Source organism: Schistocerca cancellata, chromosome 8 (genome assembly GCF_023864275.1).
Source record: "Schistocerca cancellata isolate TAMUIC-IGC-003103 chromosome 8, iqSchCanc2.1, whole genome shotgun sequence".
NCBI lineage: Eukaryota > Metazoa > Arthropoda > Insecta > Orthoptera > Acrididae > Schistocerca > Schistocerca cancellata.
Genome location: NC_064633.1, coordinates 514,558,458 through 514,574,106, shown reverse-complemented (window position 1 = coordinate 514,574,106; position 15,649 = coordinate 514,558,458).

Below are 15,649 nucleotides of genomic sequence, written 5' to 3'. Positions count from 1 at the left end.
GTTTTCATTTTTTTTTTCATGTCATTGTGTTAAGAAAATTGTAAACAAGATTAAATATGAGTATTAATGTTTATGTCAAATGTCAAGTAATATTGTAATACAATTGAAATGTAACAAACGTTGAAACTATTGTAAGATGTTTAAAATTGTAACTGTGCATCTGGTCCATACGTAGGCAATGTGTTAGGATATGTAGAATGCAAAACCTCGGGTGAATACCCTGTCTGTAAGGGAGCGGTAAAAGGTGGATGGCAGGCGAGTGCGGGAAAACGCGCACGGGCACTGCACGGCGCAACGGGCTCAGCAGCAGTAGTTGTTGGAGTCTGGCACTTGTTTGAGCAACACCTTCTGGAGCGAGGAGGCTCTCCTGGAAGACGTAGCTTCACTGAGCCTCGGGTATGCCGTTCCAAAGCCCACACAGCATGGCAAAAGTCCATAGGCACTAAATGGAAAATTATTGCGACGCAAAGAAGAATTAAAGTGCCGATACATCAAGAGCCATAGCTGTGGTCGTATGTGTGCTCTGTGCCTTGCCGTCTCGCCGCCCGCCAACCGCCGCATCGATACAAGCAGGTTGAAACTTTTAGTACTGTATTCGTATGGACCATAGAGTGAACTGTTCAATAATAACCTAAATTTTACCTGAACTTTCCCATCATTTAATTATCCTCACAACTAACCTAGACAGGGTCCTTCCAGATGTTGTGCAATCCGAGTGTCCCGAAATGAAAAATAAAATTTTGTGTTAATAATAGTTACTTGCTGACCTAGCTATGCTAGAATGCTGTTTAAAGAACTGTTTTGTTAATGAACCTGTAAATGAATAACGAATGTCTAACGAAGTTGAAAGATAACTTTAATATTTATATAGTAATGAAGTTTAATTATTTCGAGACAGATATAAAGGTATTTAAATGAACAGTAAATAACAAAAAAAAAGAGTAGTAGCTCATATACTGGAAATCTTGAACGCATAATAATTTCAGTAATCAATTTTTTTAATACAGTTTCAGAGTTCCCCCCCCCCCCCCCCCCTTTTATTCAATTGAATTCTGAAGTGTTCTAAATTGGTTTCACCAGCAAAAGTTAAAGTCAATATTAAAGCCAAATTTTATCAGTGTTTTATCTTTATCAAAATTCACATTTCGTGTGTGGCCTGGAAAGTGCTATTTCTAGGGTAACATATGCCCGATTTTAATCAGATTAATAGACAGTATAAAGTTTTGTAGTATACATTGTAGTGTGGTGTTATGTATTCATGGGTTTTCCATATCCGCACAGAACGTGAAACTATCAGTTTAATAGATTTTCTGGTTCTAAAATTCTATTATATTATGTAGTGTTACTACGTGTTGTTTTGCATGAATATACACCAACTTGTACAGGGAAGAAACTCCGTTAATGCCTAATTAGGCTGGCGACCGTATTATTATTAAATTGGTAGCATCTTCAGTGTTTCTTTCGGTCCATACTGACGTGTAATTGCATTTCGAACTTGCTGACGGATCGTTGTTATTACAGAATGGGTATAAGTCAGATTTGCCATCATTCAGGCACACGCGGTCGATATCTATACGAAAATCCTTTCTCATAAGGTGAACACCGCTCACTTACCATATCACAGGCTTTAACGAGTATTGTGTGCCCCACGCGCACGTTACAAGTGGCGACCATGACAGGACATCCAGTTGTTGTCGGTCACAAATTATCGTGAATACCGAACAGTGGATGTTCAGTGGCACGAATTGCAATATTATTCATTAAAGTAAATTGCAGTGAACTTCAAGTACGGTAGTGAGGTGTAGTTTGCGTTCAGTATGGACAAGAACGTAGACACAGTAGATGTACCGAGCGTAGTGGAAGATGCGGCTGGCAATGACAGGAGTTTATGCGGCCAGATAACAGATGGCGTTAGCGGAAGACAATTGGCGTACATACAATATCACGAACATGTTAACGAACAGATTGAAATGTCGAGATCGCCTCGAATACAGCAAGAAATAAAACAGGAAGTAGAGGATGACTTTGTAGATGATAGTGGGTATGCGAACGAATCCACTGACATGTTTGGTTCACCACAGATAAAGAAAGAACCGAAAGAAAATTTTGAAATAGGATCGGAACACACCGATTCCGTAGAACAAAACAGTGTGAAAATTTTAAGTATGAACGACTTATTTGAACTGTTAACCAAACAAATTGCAGGACAGAGTGAGCAGCTCAAAACACAAGTTGGTCAGCTTAAAGCACAGGTCGAAGAACAAGTAATTAAATTAGTAAACAAATAGAACAGGTAGAACAAAAAGTGGATATTTAAGTTATGCAGTAAATACTATGAATTCTGAAATTGACACAATTAATAAAAATATGAATACTATGCAGGGGGAAATTGACGACATTAACAGTAGGTTTGATGTTGAAATTCTCAACATCCCAGAGACAGTAGAGCCTCTAGGTGAAACAAAAGTAGACGGATTAGTTCTCGGTCTTAAAACTGAGATCGTAAACGAATGCTAACATGGAATACCACAGTTGAAAAAGGCAGTTTCAGATACTGAAAGAAATTTGGGCGAAAAAGTTATCAGATGTGTGGAAAAGTGTGAACGAAATACATCGAAAATTCAAGGCAAAATTTTCGATCTCGAGAGTAAAATCAAAGATAGGCCTGGTGTTGTCTGTAATGGCACGCCACTTACGAAGCTGTTGGAAGGTGAGGAACGCTTCGATCCCGCCAAAAAACATAACGGATGGTATCCGTTGGATTTCATCAAAAATTGCGAGAGGATGTTTCCTGAACACTTGTCTGGTCAGGAGAAGATAAACGTAATAATTAGCGCCTTAGCAGGTGACGCTAAGCGCTGGGGAACTAACTTGAATACCGAACTAATGACGTTCGAAGAATTTAAACAAAAATTTACGGAAGAATACTGGTCTGAACAAAAACAGGATCATTTGGGCGCGAGTTTATCATGGCCAAACTTCATGATAACAGGGGCAGGAATTCTTTGAAAGATTTCTGCGAATTCATTTAAGAGGGAGAAGATCCGATTCTGAAATCGTATGGGAGCTATATAAAAAGCTTCCAGAAGATTCGAAGAGATATGTGGGAAGCAATCATCGCAGCTTCCAAGCGTTCCTCGAAAGCGTCGAAGACGAAGACCACTGGCGCGAAAGTCGTGCCAATTATCAGAATTTTAGTCACAGGAATAATCGCAATAATGACGAGAGGAATGACGGCGATGGTTTTCGCGTCAACATGATACAGAGAGGTAGAGGCAGAGGAAGAGAAAGAGGGGGTTATCCAGGTCGTGGTAGAGGATACACCGCGCAAAATAATAACGACGCGGGAAACTGATTTCCGCGAACGTTGCGGGCCAAACGGAAGCGGACAGAACATACCGGCCCTGATTTAAGAAACATTACCAGACTGACAGTAAAGTTATGAGACAGGTTAGGGATAGGCATGGAACGACGCAGTGTGTTGTTGCGAAACAAGCGTCAGGTGCATGTGCAGATGATTCATCTTCACCGCGCAGTACGTTACATGTTAACAGGCGAGTGGAGCATCAGAGGGCAACGTCCCAGCCTAGCAGAACAGCTGTTCAGAGGGAAGCCGCTAGCAAGGCGGCAGAATTAGGTACAAACATTGCCGTAAGAGCTGGCAAATACATTATGAGTGGTAATTCCGTGGCGAAGGAAGTGGATGGAAGAGTAGATACACAGAGAGGTGCGGTTAGCAGTGTTAGCAATGAAGTAAATGGCGAGAATGAATTAGCAGTTCGACGATCTGTAAAGGGCCTCAAGCAATGTGAGTGGGACGATTTTAAGAAGGAATATGAGGCAAGGAGGTTAATTAGTGGAAAATGAGATAGTAGCGACGTCGATAAGGTGACGTGGCCCGAATTTAAAGAGGAGAGAGTAAATAGCGCCGAGCAAAGTACGCATGCTGCCGATAGGAAGATGGTTAAAGATAGGAAGGAATTGGAGGATGAAATCCTAAGCATTGACGAGGAAGTAACTTCTGTTAATGATTTGCCAACAATACAAGTTATTACCTAAAGGCACCATGGGGAAGGGGTGGGTAATTACCTACGAGTAACTGAAGTCCACGAGGATTACACTAAATATGAAGTAACAGCGGATGTGAGTAAAGCTGATAGTGAGGTTGTTTTGCCAAAAGAGGATATTGAGTTAAAATCAAAGCCTGACGAAAATTCGGAGGAAGAACTTAGTGCCTGTCTCAGAAAAGCTTTTATGTTAGAACCTGAAAGTGATCCAGAATGGTCGGATTCTGACGATTGTTCAGATGACGAGTATTCTGGTACTAGTGATAATAATGGGGGTACAACTATTTGCGATATTGTACCTATTGATGACGAAGTTTCAAAACAAAACCCAGATGTTGAGACTGAACACAGAAAGAAAGAGCCACCTGACTACTCAGTGTTTATTTTGCAAAGAGTTCAAGTAAGCAAAGACTTTGAACTCCAGAAACTGAGAAAGTCACCAGATATAGTTGGTTCACAGGCCAGGAACGTATCTTGGGATGGTGTCACAGTCGACCAAGGTGCGTTGTGGAAGAAACAGGAAGGAGCATAATTTAGAGCCTGGGACAGATTTATATTGGACTTTGAGAATGTCATGAACACCTTACATCATGAAACTACTGTGTTCCCACCAGAAGAAATTTTGTTAGGCAGCAGAAGTAAAAGTTTAATTGAGGAAAAACTAGAGTTTCCACCTTGTACAAGCTTGGGGTTGAGTCAAAAGAAAGAATTAGTCAGAAAAAGAGCAAAGCAAAAAGCTGAATCTAGATCTAAGAGACATGATAAAAACCTGAAAGTTTCAAAATTTCAAATTGGGGATTATGTTCTTTTAAAAACCCACGAAAAATCTAGTGAACTGAACCATGAAATTTCCAAATTTAAATACACTCATGGAAATTGAAAAAAGAACACCGTGAATTCATTGTCCCAGGAAGGGGAAACTGTATTGACTCATTCCTGGGGTCAGATACATCACATGATCACACTAACAGAACCACAGGCACATAGACACAGGCAACAGAGCATGCACAATGTCGGCACTAATACAGTGTATATCCACCTTTCGCAGCAATGCAGGCTGCTATTCTCCCATGGAGACGATCGTAAAGATGCTGGATGTAGTCCTGTGGAACGGCTTGCCATGCCATTTCCACCTGGCGCCTCAGTTGGACCAGCGTTCGTGCTGGACGTGCAGACCGCGTGAGACGACGCTTCATCCAGTCCCAAACATGCTCAATGGGGGACATATCCAGAGATCTGGCTGGCCAGGGTAGTTGACTTACACCTTCTAGAGCACGTTGGGTGGCACGGGATACATGCGGACGTGCATTGTCCTGTTGGAACAGCAAGTTCCCTTGCCGGTCTAGGAATGGTAGAACGATGGGTTCGATGACGGTTTGGATGTACCGTGCACTATTCAGTGTCCCCTCGACGATCACCAGTGGTGTACGGCCAGTGTAGGAGATCGCTCCCCACACCATGAAGCCGGGTGTTGGCCCTGTGTGCCTCGGTCGTATGCAGTCCTGATTGTGGCGCTCACCTGCACGGCGCCAAACACGCATACGACCATCATTGGCACCAAGGCAGAAGCGACTCTCATCGCTGAAGACGACACGTCTCCATTCGTCCCTCCATTCACGCCTGTCGCGACACCACTGGAGGCGGGCTGCACGATGTTGGGGCGTGAGCGGAAGACGGCCTAACGGTGTGCGGGACCGTAGCCCAGCTTCATGGAGACGGTTGCGAATGGTCCTCGCCGATACCCCAGGAGCAACAGTGTTACTAATTTGCTGGGAAGTGGCGGTGCGGTCCCCTACGGCACTGCGTAGGATCCTACGGTCTTGGCGTGCATCCGTGCGTCGCTGCGGTCCGGTCCCAGGTCGACGGGCACGTGCACCTTCCGCCGACCACTGGCGACAACATCGATGCACTGTGGAGACCTCACGCCCCACGTGTTGAGCAATTCGGCGGTACGTCCACCCGGCCTCCCGCATGCCCACTATACGCCCTCGCTCAAAGTCCGTCAACTGCACATACGGTTCACGTCCACGCTGTCGCGGCATGCTACCAGTGTTAAAGACTGCGATGGAGCTCCGTATGCCACGCAAACTGGCTGACACTGACGGCGGCGGTGCACAAATGCTGCGCAGCTAGCGCCATTCGACGGCCAACACCGCGGTTCCTGGTGTGTCCGCTGTGCCGTGCGTGTGATCATTGCTTGTACAGCCCTCTCGCAGTGTCCGGAGCAAGTATGGTGGGTCTGACACACCGGTGTCAATGTGTTCTTTTTTCCATTTCCAGGAGTGTATATTTATAATGGACCGTATATAATACAGAACATTCCACACGATAATGCTTACTACCTGATCTACCCAAAATCCAAGAGACCTTTAGGTGTAAGAAACGTTGTGGACCTGAAACTCTATGTTCCTAGGAGTGAGTGACCTAAGTACACTCAGAAAGCAATCTGCAGTAAATGTGCTGTATCTTACGATGAAACTATTTTATTCTCAATGTAACAAATCTTTGTAAATGTATTTATACTAATGTCAGTGTGCTAATGTACTTATGTAAGTTTCAGATTACCAAATGTACTATAAATGTAAAGGAGTATGGAAAACAGGGCTGAAAAGAAAAAACAACTGCTGCAAGCCAAATAAAAGATGGGACTGCCAAAAATCAAAGTGGGCAGTACGCGAGTCATTATATAAAGGACTGCCAAACACCAAAGAAGGCAGATAAATAGTCAAAGGAGTATTGTAAGTGTGGTACAGGTGATGTGATAAAATGATGTGAAATGGGCTGCCCAAGTCTGAATAATAGGCAGCAAATATGTGTAGTGATTTTTCTAAATGGTATTGTGTGTTTATTAGTAAATAAGGAAATGGACTGCCATTCAATGCAAGCAGCAACAAATTGTCTTATAGTGTAAATAGGTATTTGTATATTCTTTGTAGTTAAGTGTTTGTGTTTCAGATTTTGAATTTATTTCTCTGAGAAATTTAATAATAAGTAATTTGCTATTTAAATCATGTTGTGATAGGAGGTTGGACTGTGCCAAAGACACTTAAGCAAATGATAGGTAAATGTTCTTGATATGTTAAAAAGTATAGACCTATATAATGTGAGTGAAAGAAAGTTTTGTGATATAAAATTTTATGATGGAACATTCACACAAAGATTCAGAACCCCTGTCTAAATATAAAGTTTAGTGTTCCCATCAAATTTGCACACAGTGAAATTTACTGGAAACAGGGGCATGTGTAACAACAACGACGCCGTACTATTGTACATATAAATAATATTTTTTTCTTCTGATTTTTCGATAAACTAGTGTAATTCATGTTCTGATTTCATTTCTTTTTTGTTTCATGTCATTGTGTTAAGAAAACTGTAAACAAGTTTCAATGTGAATTTTCATGTTTATGTAAATGTCAAGTAATATTGTGATAGAATTGACATGTAACAAATGTTGAAACTGTTGTAAGGTGTTTAAAATTGTAACTGTGCATCTGGTCCATACGTAGGCAATGTGTTAGGATATGTAGAATGCAAAACCTCAGGTGAATACTCTGTCTGTAAGGGAGCGGTAAAAGGTGGATGCCAGGTGAGTGCGGGAAAACGCGCACGGGCACTGCACGGCGCAACGGGCTCAGCAGCAGTAGTTGTTGGAGTCTCTCACTTGTTTGAGCAACACCTTCTGGAGCGAGGAGGCTCTCCTGGAAGACGTAGCTTCACTGAGCCTCGGGTATGCCGTTCCAACGCCCACACAGCATGGCAAAAGTCCATAGGCACTAAATGGAAAAGTACTGGGACGCAAAGAAGAATTGAAGTGCCGATACATCAAGAGCCATAGCTGTGGTTGTATGTGTCCTCTGTGCCTCGCCGTCTCGCCGCCCGCCAACCGCCACATCGATACAAGCAGGTTGAAACTTTTAGTACTGCATTCGTATGGACCATAGAGTGAACTGTTCAATAATAACCTAAATTTTACCAGAACTTTCCCACCATTTAATTATCCTCTCAACTAACCTAGACAGGGTCCTTTCCAAATGTTGTGCAATCCGAGTGTCCCGAAATGAAAAATAAAATTTTGTGTTAATAATAATTACTTGCAGACCTAGCTATGTTAGAATGGTGTTTAAAGAACTGTTTTGTTAATGAACCAGTAAATGAATAACGAATGTCTAACGAAGTTGAAAGATAACTTTTATATCTATATAGTAATGAAGTTTAATTATTTCGAGACAGATATAAAGGTATTTAAACGAACAGTAAATAAGAAAAAAAAAGAGTAGAAACTCATATACTGGAAATCTTGAACGCATAATAATTTCAATAATCAATTTTTGTAATACAGTTTCAGAGTCCCCCCCCCCTTTTTATTCAATTGAATTCTGAAGTGTTCTAAATTGGTTTGACCAGCAAAAGTTAAAGTCAATATTAAAGCCAAAATTTATCAGTGTTTTATCTTTATCAAAATTCACATTTTGTGTGTGGCTCGAAAGTGCTATTTCCAGGATAACCTATGTCCGCTTTTGGCTGGCTCTGAGCACTATGGGACTCAACTGCTGAGGTCATTAGTCCCCTAGAACTTAGAACTAGTTAAACCTAACTAACCTAAGGACATCACAAACATCCATGCCCGAAGCAGGATTCGAACCTGCGACCGTAGCGGTCTTGCGGTTCCAGACTGCAGCGCCTTTAACCGCACGGCCACTTCGGCCGGCTGTCCGCTTTTAATCAGATTAATAGACAGTATAAAGTTCTGTAGTATACATTGTAGTGTGGTGTTATGTATTCATGGGTTTTCCATATCCGCACAGAACGTGAAACTATCAGTTCAATACATTTTCTGGTTCTAAAATTCTATTATATTATGCAGTGTTACTACGTGTTGTTTTGCATGAATATACACCAACTTGTACAGGGAAGAAACTCAGTTAATGCCTAATTAGGCTGGCGACCGTATTATTATTAAATTGGTAGCATCTTCAGTGTTTCTTTTGGTCCATACTGACGTGTAATTGCATTTCGAACTTGCTGACGGATCTTTGTTATTACAAAATGGGTATAAGTCAGATTTGCCATCATTCAGGCACACGCGGTCGATATCTATACGAAAATCCTTTCTCATAAGGTGAACACCGCTCACTTACCATAGCACAGGCTTTAACGAGTATTGTGTGCCCCAAGCGCACGTTACAAGACGATGATGAAATTGAACAAATGTATCATGAGATGATAGAAATTGTTCAGATAGTTAAGGGAGACGAAAAGTCAATACTCAAGGGAGACTGGAATTCAATAGCAGGAAAAGGAAAACAAGGAGATTAGAAGGTGAATATGGACTGGGGGAAGGGAACGAAAGGAGAAGTCACCTGGTAGAATTTAGCAGAGAAGATAATTTAATCGTTGCGAACGTTTGGTTTAAGAATCATGAAAGCAGATTGTGTATATAGAAGAGACCTAGAAACACTGGAAGATTTCAGATTGATTATGTCATGCTGGGTCAGAGACTTTGGAGCAACATTTTAAAATGTAAGACCCTGATCATAATATTTGATTTTGAACTGTAGATTTAAAAAATGGCTCTGAGCACTATGGGACTTAACATCTGAGGACATCAGTCCCCTAGAACTTGGAACTACTTAAACCGAACTAACCTATGGACATCACACACATCCATACCCGAGACAGGATTCGAACCTGCGACCGTAGCGGTCGCGCGGTTCCAGACTGTAGCGCCTAGAAACGCTCGGCCACACTAGCTGGCGAACTGTAGATTAAAACTGGACAAATTGCAGAAAGGTGTTAAATTAAAGAGATGGGGCCTGGATAAAACAAACAAACAAAAAAAAAAGTTGTTGAGTGTTTCAGAGGTAGCATTTGGGAACGATTCACAATAACAGCGGAAACGAACACAGTAGAGGAAGAATGGGTAGCTTTGAGAGACGAAATAATCATGGCAGCAGAGGATCAAACTAGCAAAAAGACGAGGCCTAATAGAAAATTCTGCTTAACACAATAGATACTGAATCTGACTGACGAACGGAGAAAATAGCAGTACATGAAGCAGGCGAAAGGGAACACAAACGTTAAAACAATGAGATTGACCGTATATGCAAAATAGCTAAGCATGAATGGCTTGAGGACAAGAGTAAGGATTCAGAAGCATATATCTCAAGAAGAAAGATAGATACTGCCTACAGGAAAATTAAAGAGGCGTTTGGAGGAAAGAGAAGCAGCAGTACGTATCTCAAAGGCTCAGATGGAAAACCAGTCCTAAATAGAGAAGGAAAAGCTGAAAGGAATACATAAAGGGTCTATACGAGGGAGATATACTTGACAGCACTATTATAGAAATGGAAGAGGACGTAAGATGGGAGGGGAGATACGATACTCCGAGAAGAATTTGAAAGAGCACCGAAAGACCTAGATCGAAACAATGCCCTGGGAGTAAACGAGATTCGATTAGAACTACAGATAACCTTGAGAGAGCCAGCCAAGACAAAACTACTCCGAGCAAAATGTATGAGACAGGCGAAATACTGTCAGACTTCAAGAAGAATATTATAATTCCAGTTCCATAGAAAGCAGGACATGACAAGTGTGACTATTAACCCAACTATCAGTTTAACAAGTCACGACTGCAAAATACTAACACCAATTCTTTACAGAACAATGGAAAAGCTGGTAGAAGCTGACCTCGGGGAAGATGAGTTTTTCAATTTTCATTCCGGAGAAAAGTAGGAACAAGCGAGGAAATCCTGAACGTACGACTTATCTTGGAAGATAGGTTAAGGACAGGCCAACCCCCATTTATAGCATTTATTGGCTTACGGGAAGCTATTGACAATGTTGACCGGAACACTCGCTCTGAAACTCCCAGGGTAGCAGGCGTAAAATACAGGGAGCGAATGGCTTTATACAACTTGTACAGAAACCAGACGGCAGATGCATGAGTCGAATGGTCGAGAAGGGTGTGTGACAGAGTTGCAGCCTATCCTCAGTGATATTCAATCTGTACACTGAGCAAGCAGAAAAGGAAACAAAAGAATGCATTACTAATTAAATTTTAGCGAGAAGAAATAAAAACTTTAAAGTTTGCACTGTCACAATAATTCTGTCAGAGACAGAAAAGGACTTGGAAGAGCAGTTGAACGGAATGGACAATGTCTTCAAACGACAATATAAGATGGACATCGAGAAAAGCAAACCGAAGATAATGGAATGCAGTCGAATTAAATCAGGTGATGCTGAGGGAATTAAATTAGGAAGTGGGACGCTTAAAGAAGTAAATGTGGTTTGCTATTTGGGGTAGCAAAATAAATGATGACGTCCGAAGTATAGAAGATATAAAACGTAGACTGGCAACGGCAAGAAAAAAGTCTCTGAAGAAGAGAATAAGATAACATCGACTATAGATTTAAGTGCCAGGAAGTCTTTTCCGGAAGTATTTGTATGGAGTGTAGCCATGTATGGTATTGAAACCCGGATATAAACAGTTTAGAAAAAAATGGTTCAAATGGCTCTGAGCACTATGGGACTTAACATCTTAGGTCATCAGTCCCCTAAAACTTAGAACTACTTAAATCTAACTAACCTAAGGACATCACACTCATCCATGCCCGAGGCAGGATTCGAACCTGCGACCGTAGCAGTCCCGCGGTTCCGGACTGCATCGCCTAGAACCGCACGACCACCGCGGCCGGCTAAACAGTTTAGACACGAAGAGAACAGAAGCTTTTCAAATGTGGTGCTACAGAAGTATTCTGAAGATTAAGTAATGGGAAGGTAATGAATAGAACTGGGTAGAAGAGAAATTTATGGCACAACCCGACTAGAAGGAGGGATCAGTTGATGGGTGAATAATCTTAGGACAGGAACCGACCTGGCTCACGCCGGTCTGAGCTCAGATCACGTAGGAATTTAAGGGTCAAACAGACCTAATTACTGGGCTCCTGCAACCAGAATTTTTCTTAATCCAACATCGAGGTCGCGATCTGCATTATCGATAAGAACTCGAGCTCAAGGGATCACAAGTTTAGTAGTGGAGGGAAGTGTGTGTATGTGTGTGGGGGGGGAGGGGGTTAAAAATCAAGGAAGATCAATAGTTGATTACAGTAAATAGATTCGGAAGGATGTAGGTTGCAGTAGTTACTCAGAGATGAAGAGACTTGCGCAGGATAGAGCAGTCTTTGAACTGAAGAACACTACAACAAGAAAGAAATAGAGCGAGAGAGAGCTAGAGAGGGGGGAAAGAGAGAGAGAGAGCGAGGGCGAGGGGCAGACGGAGAGGGAGGGAGGGAGAGAGAGAGAGTGTGTGTGTATGTGTGCATGTACGTGGGTGAGTCGATGTCACGACTGATCAATCAAGGCGGGCGCGCCGGTATTGCTTTGGGGAGCGCTTAACGACTGCCAGAGCGCGCGGACCCTGTCGCGAGTCGCCCGTCATTTGTCAGCTCGGCTGGCGGAGTAACGAGAGCGCGCGGGCCCGTGACGTAGCGCCGTGTCGGCCCGCAATTACGGCGCGTGAGTTATGAAACAACAGATGCAGCGCCGGCGCTAATTGAAATCCGCCGGAAGCTCGCGCGTCGTTCGCAGGCTCCGAGGAACGCCTAAAGCTGTGGGGGGACGCGTGCGATGTCTCGCAGCCGAGCACCTCTGCCACATTCCTTCCCCTGGTATTGCTGCGCCAGTTAATGACACGGCGGCATGTTTACGCTGGCCAGGACAAGGAGGAAATTATCAGCAGCCTGTTTACGAATTTTGTAGGATGTTTTGGGTGCCTAAGCTGGCAAAGGGTCCCCATTAACCTGCTGTCACTAAACGTATAGTGTAATTACCGATCAGCCCTTTCTCTCCAATCCCTTCGTTGCTTGTGTGCGATGTATACAGTGAAAAAGGAGCATTAAAAGGAAAACTCCCAGTACATGTATTACAGCGTTCATTGACAAGAATCGGTCAAAAGAGTGGATGGTAGTTCGAATGACAACGTGACGGAGACGACGGGAAGTACCGCAAGGTGGGTGATGAGGTATTTCCCATCCCCCATCCCTGCTGTAACCGCCGCATTACACGACGACGTAGCACGCAAGCAGGGTGGCTGTGGAACGGTACATGCGCTTGGGCGTTGGCAGGTGCGTACATCTATGCATCGTACTGTTTAAGTAGCTCTACATTATAAAGTGTCTGTATTATGCAACAAATGTAGTAATTATTAACATGTTTTATTTTCATTGATGTTAAAAAGAAAGTGTTCCTCCCGCTACTTCACACTTTTAAATGTCGAATTTTGTTTCTTTTTACTTTCCGAAGTAGCCTATGTTCCTGAGGCTCCAGGATGTCTCCCTATCAAATTTCATCGTAATCGATTCAGCCGCCTAGTCTTGAAAACGTACCAGAATTACTTCCACGCGTACTTTGTTGCAGTATTGACATATGGATTAAACACGTTGAGGATTGTATAAGCATTGTTTTCATTATGTTGATGACACGTATTATGTAGAGGATATCAAATAAAGAAAGTATGTCCACAAGTATGATAAAACTCAAAAGTTAAAGAATAATTAAGTTTTCCGAAGAGTAAAGAGTAAATGTACTTCCCTAATTCGCTTAATACTCCACACATCAAATGAAAATCTTGTACTACACTGTTTCTAACGCAGCTTATGTTCTTCCACGTTGTTCAAGCTATCTCCATACCAAATTTCATCCAGGTCTGCTCAGCAGTTTAGTCCTGAAAAGATAACAGACAAACACGCATTCACTCTTATAATTCTTCAAATTGTCTCTTTCCCGTGATCTCATTTTGCTGAAATCAAGCCTATATGATACACCAAGCTAGGCTCAATTTACATGTGAAAAGCACGTGAAAAAATCGCCTTATGGTTTTGGACATTAGTGTATTAGGACACCCAAACAGACAGTCACGCAATTTTGCAGGTTTATTATTAGTATAGATTTACAAAATTAGGACACTGACATGCAACTGTTTAATGGAAAGCACAGTTAATCATGCGGTTTAATGTGATCAGTAGACTAAAGAATGAATGAAGATCAGGGTTTCACATCCGTAGACAACGAATTCATTACAGACGGAGCACGAACTCATATTACAGAAGGGTTGAGAAGGAGATTGGCCGCGTCCTTTCAATGATCCCATCCTGTTATTTACTTTAAACAATTTAGGGAAATAACAGAAAACCTAAATCTGTGTAGACGAACTCGGATTTGAACCGTCTTCCTCCCGAAAGCGAGTCCAGTGCGCTAACCGTTCCTACATGTCGCTTGGTAATTACTGAATTAAGACAAGGAGTGGACAAAAGATCCAATGATGTATATGCTACAGCCGGTAGCAAAGGAAAGTGGCAGCTTCATGATGCTCTGGCGAATAATAAACTCAAAGTTAAATTATGCAAGCATCAAAATACAAAAGTTTTCATGAAAGAAAGTGAAATTTATTAGAGTCAAAACAATTCATTACAAATTACGGCTCAGCAAGTTGTAATGAGCACAGCCTATGTAGAAACGTCACTAAGAGGTATGACAGGATGAAGATCAGGATCAAGACATGGCCTATCCAACGATGTAAGTAACCGAGGCTGTTACCTTCCCCACGATGCGAGTAGTCAAAAGTCTGCAGAAGAACAGTGATAAATCAATTACAAGTAGAACATTTTTTTTTTTTACTGTAACCGATGGAATGGGGTTTGGCGTCCGGTGGCGAATTCCCCCGAGACATTCTAGGAGAAATGAAGTGGCTCCTGGTGAGTCTGGCGGGAATGCGGTGTTCGATGCTGGTGCTGCGCCATCGTGCGGCGGTCATCTCATGCTCAGTGTAAGAAAACTATATCGTGACAGTAAGACTTGCAGTAGAATCGATAACGTAACACTGTACAGGGTATGTCATTAGTACCCTGATTGTAGTCGTAATTCCAATATAAAACGGCACGTATGTCGAAGTGGCTCAACGCTGATATTTAGTATTATGTGGTTACATTGTGGGTTCTTAGCATAGATTATTCCAGCTGTAGTAAATTTATCTAGCACCAAATTATAATTGTAAGAATGTATGCTTTAATGACAAAATATTCTTCGGCTTCCAGCCGTTTCAAGTGGTTAGATGTACTTGAAAAAAGAGACAGCATTGGTCGTATATTTTTTACTATCGCAAAATCGATTTTCTGTCACTGAGTGACCATCTTCAGTGCTATATTGTATAACTCAAATTAGGATGCACTGTTGTCACTAAGCTTACGGCAATCACATAGACTGAGGCTGTTTCAAGTATATCTGTTATCTCGTCGTAGTGCACAAGACAACATGGAGTCGCCAATCAATAAGTGGTTAGATGTCCACGAGCTTTCGGTTGAGTACTCCTCTGCCATTGTCAAGTGTTTCTTGACTTCCGCAAGGCGTTCGATACAGTTCCCCACAGTCGTTTAATGAACAAAGTAAGAGCATATGGACTATCAGACCAATTGTGTGATTGGATTGAGGAGATCCTAGATAACAGGACGCAGCATGTTATTCTCAATGGAGAGAAGTCTTCCGAAGTAAGAGTGATTTCAGGCGTGCCGCAGGGGAGTGTCACAGGA